Genomic DNA, 12,621 nt, shown 5'->3' with positions numbered 1-12,621 from the left:
ACTCTATGGTGACACCGTTAGCGCCACGAATTTGTTTTTTCGAGCTAATTAAAATATTAAAAACCACAGTATACATGGTACGGCCGATGCTAATAGCATCACTATAACATTCTATGCAAACAATAGGCAAAACAATGCACTGAAAATGTGTTTCTGGGCCCCTTTCATGTACTGCTATACTTATATGGTAAGGCTACAGTGGTTGTCTTTGCCCATCACATTGCGATACTGCTGTCCTATACCGCAATACCACCGAAAATTGAAAGAAGATACGACTCTACTGAACTACTCACAATGTGAATGAACAAATTTCACACCAACGCAGCCAACTGGCTTTGATTTTACAGTGTAATTTCGTAGAAGCATTTTTTGCGCTGAAGCCAATTCCTTGAAACCTCATTGAGCTGAAATCGGACTTCGTTCCGGGAAACAAGGCCTAGAACTTGGGTATTAAACAGCCTTACTAGGTATAATTTTTACGTTTTACTCTATACTCTGGTCATCTGACAGACTCGGGGTAGATAATGAAAATGTTGACTTAAGTACCACGGTTCCCATTGGACCGGCAGCCACCCGCACGGCCCGGCCAGTGCCCCCTTGTTAGCGCACTATGAATGGTGTTTCACTTAAGTATCTATAAAGTTTCTAAAAAAGAAAGCTTTTTGAGTTAGTAGAGCGCTTTTTTCGTCATAGCATTAAGAGCGATGCAGTACATCGCGGCGAGGGAGACGGCGTGTTCGCCTCGTGTACCTCCAGACTGCAGAAACTAAGTCTTCCCCACGAACCGTCACGCTAAGAAATAGCGTTTTAAAACGGGAATTCATAACGGCTGCACAGAAAAAAGATATTAGCCCGGGGGACAGTGCGGGCCGCCACCCTCGCCCTCAGAGAGCGTATCTTGCCCTTCCTCACCCTCACCTCATCATATCTTCCCTCCCTCGCCCTCACGAATTTTCATGCGCCCATCCTCCCTCACCTCACCGAGTGAAATCCTCATGAGGTTGATGAGGACGCCCTCGTGAGGATGCCTATCTCTGCATGATTGGAGCTGAGAGCAGAGTGGACGGCGATTTTTCCAGGCTCATTTGCCTTCCAGAGCTTTCGAGGAGTTCTCCAAACATACGGTGCCACACCAAGGGAGACCAGCTGTGCGTTGACCTGGTATTGGACATGTTTCTTCTTTTTAATGGACCAAAGAATTTATATGCATGCGTCAGTGGCATGTCACTTCTGTACAGTGGAAAGTACAAACTTTTTGAACAAGTGATGCGGTGTCCAGCCCTTGAAATATTTTTTTTTTTCATTTTGCAAACTGCAATGTGCTTTTTTATTTTTCAGGTGCCCTAGGTTTGGAGAGAATGCACCAATGTGTCGGAACTAACAATCTTGCAATCCACCTCTACTTGCAGTCAAAGTTTTGCTTATGTTCTATTATGAGTTGCTGCTTTCATTGTGTATTAAATTGTGTATACATGAAACTGCTGCCTAACTCTCTATTCCTGGAACTTCTGATCTCTGGAGGGACAAGGGAGATTGCTGTCTGTACCCTCCAGAAATCTGCACCAGTAGATACAATGAGACCCATGCACCATTAAAACTACAAAACAGTTAGGGAACCAATAGCCTATAAGATTATTGACAGCTATGGGTGGGCCAGCGTACTGGTCTTATAGGCCTGTTGGTATATACCACAGACCAATATTCCAGCAAGCCTATATGACCAGTGCACTGACACACCCATAGCTGTCAATAATCTGATAGGCTATTGGTTTCCTATGGGTTCTTTTTTTCAAGAGGAGCCATTCGAAGAACTTGCACTTTATGGTGCAGCAGTGGCTAGTTCTGGCCGGGTTTTGCACAAAGGTTTCCGAAGGGGCTCCATCCCTGGAAGAGGCCCGTCCTGGAGAGCCAGTGAAGATGACACTTTAGTGCATTGAGCCAGGAAGGACTGACGAAGAATAACTGCACTTGAGGCACGCGGATAGGTCTACTGTTGCGCCTGTATGATAGTACCAGAGGCAGGATGGCGAACTTCAGCTGTATTGGGGCTCGAAACCACTCCTGTGTTGCTGGCTCGAAACCCATCTTCACGCAGTATCACAGGTAACACATTATTGCTGATGACAGTGGCTTCCACAAGAGCTGTGATGGGGCCCACTGTAATCTTCAGGCAGACTGTGCCTTCGGGATACAGATTTGATTCACCACTACTGCTAAGGGCTCGTGTGTGTCCAAGGCATCAGTGGAAGATCTTTGATTGAAGACTTGGTAACTATAGTTATCTTAGACCCTGTATCCAGAAGTGCATCGTAGGAGCCCAAGAGTGCGATGCTAGCTGTGAATGAACATTCCAAAGGGGAGACATAGATGTCTTCGTTACGGCTAGCGTGCAATTAAGGAGCTGCTGCATGAAATGATGTGACAGCTGTGGCTGGCTGTTGTGTCACAGTCTTCTCTTTTACTGGGCTCTTTGATGCTAGGTGGCCTTTTTCACGACACTTGAAGCAAACAGCTTCACTCAATGCCTCTAGTGTACGAAAGGCAGGAACACCGTAACGCTGCGACAGAGTTTAGTACCGAGCTTCCTGTTCAGAAGGCGACAGATCCGCTATGCGAGGACGATGTGGAGGGCCGGAAACGCGCAACGAAGGCGCACTGCTGGGCTTGGAATTGGACACAGTTGGAGGTGCCACTTCAGATATAAATGGCGCCGAATAGGCTTGTCTGGAAGGCGGACTGCCGTTATTGTGACCATGAAGGGTCTGCTCGACACGATGAGCAGGGCTGTTTGCGGTCCCCATATGTTGCATTGCCCGGTCAGTTGTGTGCATATGTCAATGAAGTTTGATACTGACGACGGACGTTGCGCTGCTATGCTTGTCGCTGTGCCTGGACACAAAATGCCTTGCAAGAGATGTTCAATTTTTTGGGACTCAGTCAGCGGCACTGGACATATCTCGATCACGCGAAGCTTTGCGTAGGCATATTCGCGGAGAGTCTGAGGGCTGGTCTGCACCAGGGACATAACTTGCTGCTGCCATTGGTGTAGCGTCAGCTCGTCGGCAAATGCGTCAAGCATTACGACACGTATCCGAAGTCGGGAAATGCGCGCCAAGAGTCAGGTGCCAGTTATTTGCAGTGCCTCTCGGCTTACTTGCGGCTATAAGGCGGGTTGTTTCTGGCGACCGTGAAGCTAGCTGCTGCGTTCGTTGAATTTCTTAAATCCCCATACGCGCATTCTGCCTGTGGCAGTTCTCGAACAATGACAAGCTAGATGATACGTCAAGCATGGTTGTCACGTGTATCTGCGGCATGTAAGGGACTTTGAACTGCGGTGACGACGTTGGAGACAATGGCACTCCAAACAGCGTGGGGGAGTACTGTGGCCCCTTTACAATGCCAAGTGTTGTTACAAAAGGCTGCGGTTGCCGTGGCGGCGAAAAAAGTTCGTGCGCTGGCATGGCTGCGGCGTCGCGAAAGAGCGGCTGCGCGAGAAACAGCAATGGCGTAGGTTGGACGCAGGAAGCCGCATCTGGGGCTGCTTGAACCTTCGAAGTAGGAGGCGAGGCACAGAACTGCACTTCAGTCGAAGCGCACATCAAATGTTCAGAAGTCAAACTGTTCGAAGCGACTGGCGCCGTCTGCGTGATTGCATGGGCAAGGATGCATGGGCGTCTTCTATGCACGTTGTGAAGCACTGAATTAAATCGTCTCTTGACCCGGTAGCGTCCATTCCGAGGCGAATGAGCTCTGTCTAAATGAACTCTGAGCTGAAGCACGCAACGGTGGCAGCGTCGACTTCGGCCCAATTGATTCCCGCCATGGCGCTTACTTGGTTGGAGTAAATAAGTAGACAAACACAGGTAGTGACTCCGGAACTTTTTTTTTTAGTGGGGGACAAGACTTCGGGCTTATTTGATAATTATTTTTAATGCTCATTTACATAATAAATTTTATATTTTTATTATTTTTCAATGTTCAAAGGCTGATCCAAATTGCCACGTTGTGGTGACGACACTCCAGCAGTCAGGAAGACAACGAAAAGGTTTCCAAAAGAAACTGTTAAGGGGCTGGCTCGCGCCCACTAAGAACTGAATGACTCGCCGGCGGCGATAGCCACAAGCGTGCTCGGCGGTGATCGAACTGAATGCCTGCAGTTATTGGCCACGCTCAATTTAAATCTAGCAAGGAACATTTGATAAAGAACCAATAGAAACTGCAACAATCTAGAAAAATGTGAAAGCATTTGCACACGGCCGCGATCAAGGGAGGATAAAGATGTACTGGTCTCTTGATGACGTACTTGGTTCTTTATCTTCGCACCAGGGGTGCCCACCGCCAGGTACGGGTCGTTAATTTGGCTGACTGAAGGCTTCTTCGCACCAGGGGTGCTCCTTCAGAGGCCCGTTTCACATGTTGCGACTGGACCGAAAATATCCGGTGTAGTCGGTGAGGCCGCAGTGCGATTTTCGATCAGTGCTTTCACATGCAACACCGACACAACGAATTCGGTCGGAGGAGCAGGCAAGGTTGCTTGATGTTTGCATAGCCAACCCATTATTAAACGCTACAGAAATGTCACAATGAATGTGTTGATGATTTTATGACCAGCGTATATTTAGATGCAAGGCATTATTCCGTATGTTTTCATTAGAATAAACAATTTAGTTTCTACCGCGGTAGCAGCTCCAACGTGAACGCACGTCGCATGCCGTCTCGGCGCTCCCCAATGGTCAGTCGCAGAGCGAACACACCGACTGAATACCATCCTAACGGAACTCGATTACAAGCCGTCTGCGACTAGACCGAGGGCTCTCCCCAGTCGCAGACCGTCAGAGTTCGCAGTGTCGCAGACGAAAATCGCATGCATGTGAAACGGGCCAGAGACGGTCTTGCGACGAATTAGGATGCAGGTTTTAAGGGAGTAAGACTTGAGGTTTTGTGTACAAAAATTTACATTATACAAGTTGATGTACCGGAGACAACATAAAGCGGCAAAAAGGATTAAGCAAAAAAGGTGGAACTGGCTAACACTAGGGGAGACCCCTACTCGGCATAGCCGAAGATGCATTACATTTGTCCGTAGCCCAGAACGATTTTCCAAGCTCCGGGGCCCGGTTGTAGAGACCTCAGATCTCAGCCCACATTTTGCACCACCCAATCAAAACATACTAACACATGATTGGTTAACAAACTTCATGGCACGCCTGCCAGTGTCTGCAACGTTCAAACCCCTTTCCCTGAAATACACAACACAAAAAGAACATCAAAATTGCTCTAAAGAATGGCTTTGCAGGAATGGGCCTTCAAAATGATTGGCCCACTAGGTTTACATGCCACGCCCCATACTTCCACAGTATTTCTCGGACTCTCTCCCTTAAACAGTGAAAGGAGAAACACGAAAATACTTCAAAAACACATTCACGTGTCGTAGGCTCCCTGGGAACCCGTGACCCTGGTGGTTCCCAGCGTTAGGGCAATTATCGATTTCACCCGAGCCGCCGCCACCGAGGGTAACAAACTATAGTCGTCTTCGCGACGACTGTTCACAGGCGTCCCCAAAAATCTGCAAAGTGGCGCCAAACCTGTCATTGCTGCCTTCGCGGCGGCATTACTTTTATCCGGCTACGTTTCGTTAAGCCGGCCCGTTTCCCCAGAGCATACAACGTCCTTGCGCGTCGGAGTCGCCGCGGCGCCGGCAAGTCGCGTCCTCACCTCACCGTACGCTATGCATAATTACTCCCTGTCAAGTGCGAGCGTTCGGACCCATCTCGCACGGGGGTTTTAGCCCTTCAAAAAAAAAAACCTATGCCCTTCAAAAAAAAACCTAAAGGTGCACAGCCGGCTCCGGTGAGCCTCGATAAGTTCACCTATCGTGTTGTGTAGGTCTAGCTGGAGTTTTTTGGCTAAGGTATTTAGGGGTAGGTGTAGTGCTGCCTTAAATGCTGTTCGGATCATGGCATCCAGGGTTGAGATTTCTCTGCCCTGGAGTTTCAGGTAGGGGAATGTGAAGAGAAAGCGGCTGAGGACAAAGGCATGAAGACATGCTCCCTCATGCCCTGGTAGTGTCTAGAAACTCGGCGGATTAGGGGGGACATCGACTCCTCCATCTGCTTGATTTTGTGGATGGTGAGTATTTTTCTCCTTTGTTCTGGATATGGAGGCCCGGTACCCGAAGAGTGTGTACCTTCGGGATGTACCGGTTTTCCATTGTCACGGATATGGTGGCTATAATAATAATAATAATTGGTTTTGGGGGAAAGGAAATGGCGCAGTATCTGTCTCATATATCGTTGGACACCTGAACCGCGCCTTAGGGGTAGGGTAAAAGAGGAAGTGAAAGAAGAAAAGAAGAGAGATGTGCCGTAGTGGAGGGCTCCGGAATAATTTCGGCCACCTGGGGATCTTTAACGTGCACTGACATCGCACAGCACACGGGCGCCTTAGCGTTTTTCCTCCATAAAAACGCAGCCGCCGCGGTCGGGCGGGGGGGCTATGGGGCAGTTTCGGGTTGTGGGGCGGAGTATGAGGAGCTCCGTCTTCTCCGGAGACCAAGACAGTCCGATACTCTATGCATGTGTTTGGGTGAGGGTAGCTGCCGACTGCAGAGTAATCTCTATGTCTCCATCACTGCCATGGGTTGTCCATAGAGTGATATCAGCATAGAGTGTATGCCGAAGGTGAGGGATGGTTTGTAGTTTGCGGGCAATGGGATGAGAGTGACATTGAAGAGAAAAGGGGAGAGGACAGATCCCCGGGGGTACGTGCCAACCCAACTAAAGGAGTATGGGTTGGATGCGTGGGGACATAAGTGAATTTCGGCCCTGCGGTTAGTAATGAATACTTGAATACCGGTGTACATACGTTGACCTATGTTCAAGGGGGAGAGCGCCGCCATGATCGCTTGACGCCTAGGCGATCAAAGACCTTGTATCGATCTAAGGGGAGGACAGCTTTTGTGTGGCCTGGTATGAGGCGGTCGAAAATATCCTATGTGAGCTGAAGCATGGCGTTCTGTGCATAGAGGTGTGTACGGAAGACCACCATGCTTTGCGGGTAGAGGTCTTGCTCCACCATGTGTTCAGTGAGTTGGCCGAGTGCGACTTGCTCCAAAAGCTTGCTCAGGCATGACATTAGTGAGATGGGACGAAGCTTTACCGGTGTAAGGGGTTTATGAGGCTTGGGTATGAATAAGATTTTGGTGTGACGCCAGGATTGTGGAAGGGTGCCCTCCTGCCAGCAGGTGTTGGGGAGGAGGAGTTGGATGGAGTTGGAGGAGTTAGAAGTGTGGGGGGAGGAGTTGGATGGGTGAGCGCTTGCCCCAAAAGCGGCGGCAGTTCCATCGCAGAATTGATAAGGAATTAGGTGGTCGCCCCGCCATACTGTAGCTTGGGGAGGCTAGAGGCCCGCATGAACGCTTAACTGGCCGAAATAGACGCGCGTCTAGAGGAAAAATACAATCACCTCATCGACCACCTGTCCCAACGCTTCGAGCAACAATTTGAAGCGGCATTTAAGTGCATGGTGCACACCCTTGAGACGAGCCTTGCACGGTACGATACCCGCCTCCAAACACTAGAGCAGGCCCTTCCTTCGCTCCACCTACCTAATCCCCCATCAATCCCGCCCACGCACCCCAAAGAACGCCCTACCCAACTCACCTACCCTGACCCCACCCAAGCACCGAGGATCGTTCGCAGCGTTCATTTCGCGCGCGTGACAAGCAGCCGCTGGCGACTGCAACGCCAAATGGCCCAATGAAGTGCTAAATTATAAACTTGGAAATAAACAAAGCAACATATAAAAACAATAAACAAACTTCATCTGGTATTTTCATGTCAAAATAAGCCCTTACAACTTGCATAAAGTTCATTTTTGCTTGATATGGTTAAAATTGTTGACATATACAGTAGACTCTATCGCCACCGTGCGCAGCGAAATTGGAAAAGAAAATTGGTTGTTGGGGAAAGGAAACGGCGTAGTATCTGTCTCTCATCTCGGCAGACACCTGAACCGCTTCGTAAAGGAAGGGATAAAGGAGGGACTTTGCGAAGAAAGGAAGGAAGAAGTGCCGTAGTGGAGGGCTCCGGAATAATTCCGACCACCTGGGGATCTTTAACGTGCAGTGAAATCGCACAGCACACGGGCGCCTGAGCGTTTCGCCTCCATCGAAACGCAGCCGCCGCAGTCGGGTTCCAACCCGGGTACTCCGGATCCGTAGCCGAGTGCTCTAACCACTGAGCCACCGCGGCGAGTGCGCAGCGACAGCAAGCAGCAAGCTGCGGAGTGCAGGACAGGAGGAAGATTGCGTGCGAGCGGGCTGGGCATGGGCTAGGCCCCTCCATGACACTCACAGAGACGCGCTATGGAGGGGATTTTGGTGCAGGCGGCAATGACAGCATACGCTGTTCCGGTCCAACCGGGCGCTGCCGCCGGCAATCTGAGTCGGAACGAAGAGGCGTTTGCAATATGAAGCAATTTTTATCGCTCGCACAACTATAGCGTCGATTTCAGGGCTAGTATGTATTTCCTGAATGCAGCCTTAAGAGTGGTGGGTCGCCCGCACTCGATTTGGAGCTTGATAATAGCGTGATTTCGGGATCATTAGAAGGAAACGGGCTTTCAGAGTTTTAGTACAAAGTAAAACGAGTGGATTTTCGAGTGTCAGGATTTCTGCGCCATCTTTCGCCTTTTCTTTGCTACACGAAAATTCAGTTTTAAGATGACCTAGGCTCATCGTCATTCCACCGCTTCTCCTAATTGCGCTCGGAAGACAAGAACCAGATAAGAACAGGATGTTTTATGCACGAACTCCTTTGCCGCGGCAGGGTGAGACCTGCATGCCTGTTTTCATCGGTTCCTCTGAAGTCACAGGGTTCCCCAAACAATGCTCACATTCCTCGCGTTGAGCTGGCTTATCCCTCAGATATTGCAGTAAATTACACGAAAAAAACGCGAATAACAGAGGACGGAAGGGAGAAAGATGCGACATTTTGCACTGAAATACACAGTGGAGATCAGTGGGTCAAACTTGCAGCACCGCTGACGGCTCGAAAAGCTGGCGTAGAGAAGCTTTTCGCTTCAAAACTAGTTTTCATTTCATATTTTAACTACAACTAACTCAGCGTCCACAAAAGGTGATGTTAGTGGTTATTGATTAATAAAATAACAATGAAAGAAAAATATGTTGCTAGTCGCAGCATCGGCCATCGAAACCTGAGCTGCGACTAGCGAGAATAAAAGGACAGGGAGAGGACAGGGAGAGAGAAAGAGAGGGGGCGCGATAGTAAGAAAATTTAGGGGTAGGAAATAATATACAATCTCTGCAAATACAGAATAGGAAAATAAATGAGGAATGCTGCGCACAACAAAGGCGGGACAAAGGCAAGACAAGCGCTGACTAGCAACTAAGTTTATTTAAGAACGAGAAATGTTAATATATAGTGAACGCAAACAATAAAATATAAAAACAGAAAACAACTGCAAAAGGGTAAACAACCTATGACACGTGCAAGTCAAGATATTGAATTTCGTTGGCACTTAAAGTGAGAGAAGGATTGCTGATGCACTTTTCTCCAAGATTATGGATGTGATATGATTCCACAATTTCGCACGTCACCTTGTTCTTATGATAGAACAGCACTGCTGTATTCTTGCACAGCGGTTCGCATTTGCATTTTTTGCACTGAAGAATAAGGAGGATAAACTTTATTGCCATCGACCAAGGTAGCAGTTGGGGTGGGGTTATAGCGCCATCAGGTGGCCATGAGACCGTGGCGTTCGGCGACTTCCAGAGCTCTTGTCCCAACCCAGACCTGTGTGTCCGAGTCGGAACTTAGCATTGCGGCCTCCCACTGGTCTGTATTCGAGAGCTGCAAACCTCGCAGAGGCGAGAAACTTTGTCCCAGGAGCCGGGTCATCTTTTTCTGGTTTTCTTTCATGTTCTTTTTCTTGTTTGCACTTGCACCTAGCGCAATGAGCGGCAACATGGCAGAGAGGGTCATTTTGTCTTGCGTATTAAGGCTCCATTAACCTCATATTCAGGCATCTACCTGTTTTCCCAACATAGGCAGCACCGCACTTGAAGGGTATCTGGTTTACAACATTTTCTTTGCAGTCAACGGAGGGCGACACATGTCGTACCTGCAATCGACCTTTTTTGTTGGTTGTGCCTGTGAAACTTGTCCGCATAAAGCATTCAATTGCTAGTCAGCGCTTGTCTTGACTTTGTCCCGCCTTTGTCGCACTGTTCACCCACCATGAATGCTTAGCAACTCGCTTAAATCTCAGCTTTACTCAGTGGGATGATGCGCCGCGCATGATAGGAGTACGTGACAGGAGTCGGTGCACTTGCGCAAAACGCATTTGAAAAATTTCTCCTGGAGGATATTTGTGAAGCGGCGTCCTTTATCGACTCAGACATACCGCAACTTTATTGAGAGTGCCTTTCAGAGCTCTTTAAGTGAATGACTGGTCGCTCGGGAAGAGCAACCGGGGCCGCTCAAGGCCCACCGCTGAGAGCACCTACGAATGCCGGGCAGTAACGCATCACTCAGTACTGGTATGAGGACTCCCAGGTATCTGTGAATGTTAAGTAGGGAATGACCTTCTGCGTGTATTGAAGCTAACCCGTTACGCTATCGCGTCATACCCTCGAGGCGGTGTTTGTGTCGCCTCCAATTTTTTTTCCACTCCATCCTCCGTCCTTGTGCCAGCCGTTCAGATTGAGACTGTCGCGGCGCCTTTCCTCCCCTCTTTATGTTTTGAACGACCCCGGCGATGGCGCGACGTTGGCACACTTGATAACGGAGTTCGACAGCCACCTTTTCGCCTAACCGGCTACCACACCAACCAAACCTCCCCTAACGCCTTCCATTACTTCGTTCATCAATAAATTTTTTACTTACCTACCTCTACGCAGCAGAAAGGTGACCAATCTACAAAGGTATAGCGGTTCTGGGGCACGCCCGCCAAACCGCTGACAACACTGACGCTGTCTTCAGCGGAGAGCTGTTATGTCGGTCGCAGGTCTCCAATATTACTTCTATTATTAAAGGTTGTAGTAATACAGATATATGAAAAAGGTATCAGATTGGCGCTATGTATTTTAGGACTGCAGTGCAGTAACCCTCAAGTGTAATGCATGTAACAGGCATACTCTGGCTCCTGTAGCACTCCCATATATATGTGGCAGAAACGTGGAAGTTATCGGAAAGGTTTGAAATAAAATCCAGGGCAGTGCAGCGAGCTATGCAAAGGAAGGTGACAGAGGTAACGTTAAGAAAAAGGAAGACAGTAGAGGACGTCAGAGAACGTAGACGAGGTAGCGACATCCTACAAGAAATCAAGAATAAATTGTCGTGGGCATATAACAACACAGTGGGGACATAACTGATGGTCGCATTCCAGTGTAAGACATACGTGCAGACGGAGGTGGAGGGGCGGATATTATTAAGTTTGATGGGCACGGTAGCCGCCGCTGGCTCAGGATAGTCGGCATAGGTCGGAGAGTCATTTGTTCTGCAGTGGACACATTTGGGGTGGTGAGGAAGACAGCGATGATTTAGATCATTGCACTTGGTCTCAACCTTAGGTCTAGGTCTCGTACATGAAGAGTACGATATCACTAAGCAGTTCTTACCGGTTAGCTGTTCATTTGATCCTTTCTATTGATTAGATCATACCAATGGCCTTTGTTGCACCGATTTGCGCGCTTCAACTTGATAGCCTCAGCTGAAAAGAGTGCCGGTTGTCAAGAGGAGAGCGTAATTGGGGTTCTCGCCTGTAACAAGGACAGAGACTCGAAGGAGTTCAGCAGTCGTTTCCTCAGGGGGCCCGTCTCACACTTTAAGCAGACACACGCTTGGCGACGCAGGTAACGAGGTGTCGGATCCTAACCACTCCTTCTATAGTCAGAATCACTGCGTGAATTCTTCGACGATTTCTCTTTGCGTAGCAGCGACGGCGATTTCATTTTGTTTGCCCAAGGTCAACTAAGGCCAAACAGCTGGCGGAGCCACGGGGTTAAAAAGGCCTACTCTATCAAGCGGCATCCGATATCGGGTATGAGGTATGTCACAGCGAGAATGTACAGGGACCTCTTAAGTAAAGTACAAAGGTTTCGGTTAACTCAACACTTGCTGAAAGCGGTAAGAGTTGTTTTAACATCTGCGCAATCGTTACGGGAAACCAAGATGCCACGCTGTACATAGTTCATAGTGCAGCAAAGAACTGTGACGCTCCGGATGGAGAGGATAAGACCCAGTTTTCTCCTCTAGACTTGAAAGAGGCTGCGTCACGGACGGGAAATTACCCCTTGTGAAAATGTATAGAACCCGTCAACACGTGCGAAGCTGGGTTGGTTCATGATTCGAGAACGTCATGAAAATGCAGCTCGTAAAGAAACAAGTGACCGCCCATGGTGACGAGATGTGTCGCCACTTGTGTCCCGTTTCTACACAGTGTTTTACAACGCAGGCTGTAATAGCGTTGTACAAGCCATTTAGGGGAATCAATTTAGGGCGTACACACAACAGCAGCCGGATAATGGGTTACGCGTAACACGTTAGTTGAACACTATACACCATCTTCCTCAAAGTGATACCGATATGTTCTCCGACC

The sequence above is a fragment of the Amblyomma americanum genome, unplaced genomic scaffold (genome assembly GCF_052857255.1).
Source record: "Amblyomma americanum isolate KBUSLIRL-KWMA unplaced genomic scaffold, ASM5285725v1 scaffold_405, whole genome shotgun sequence".
In the NCBI taxonomy this organism is placed as follows: domain Eukaryota; kingdom Metazoa; phylum Arthropoda; class Arachnida; order Ixodida; family Ixodidae; genus Amblyomma; species Amblyomma americanum.
The sequence above is the reverse complement of the archived record's forward strand: the minus strand, read 5'-3'. Positions refer to the sequence as shown.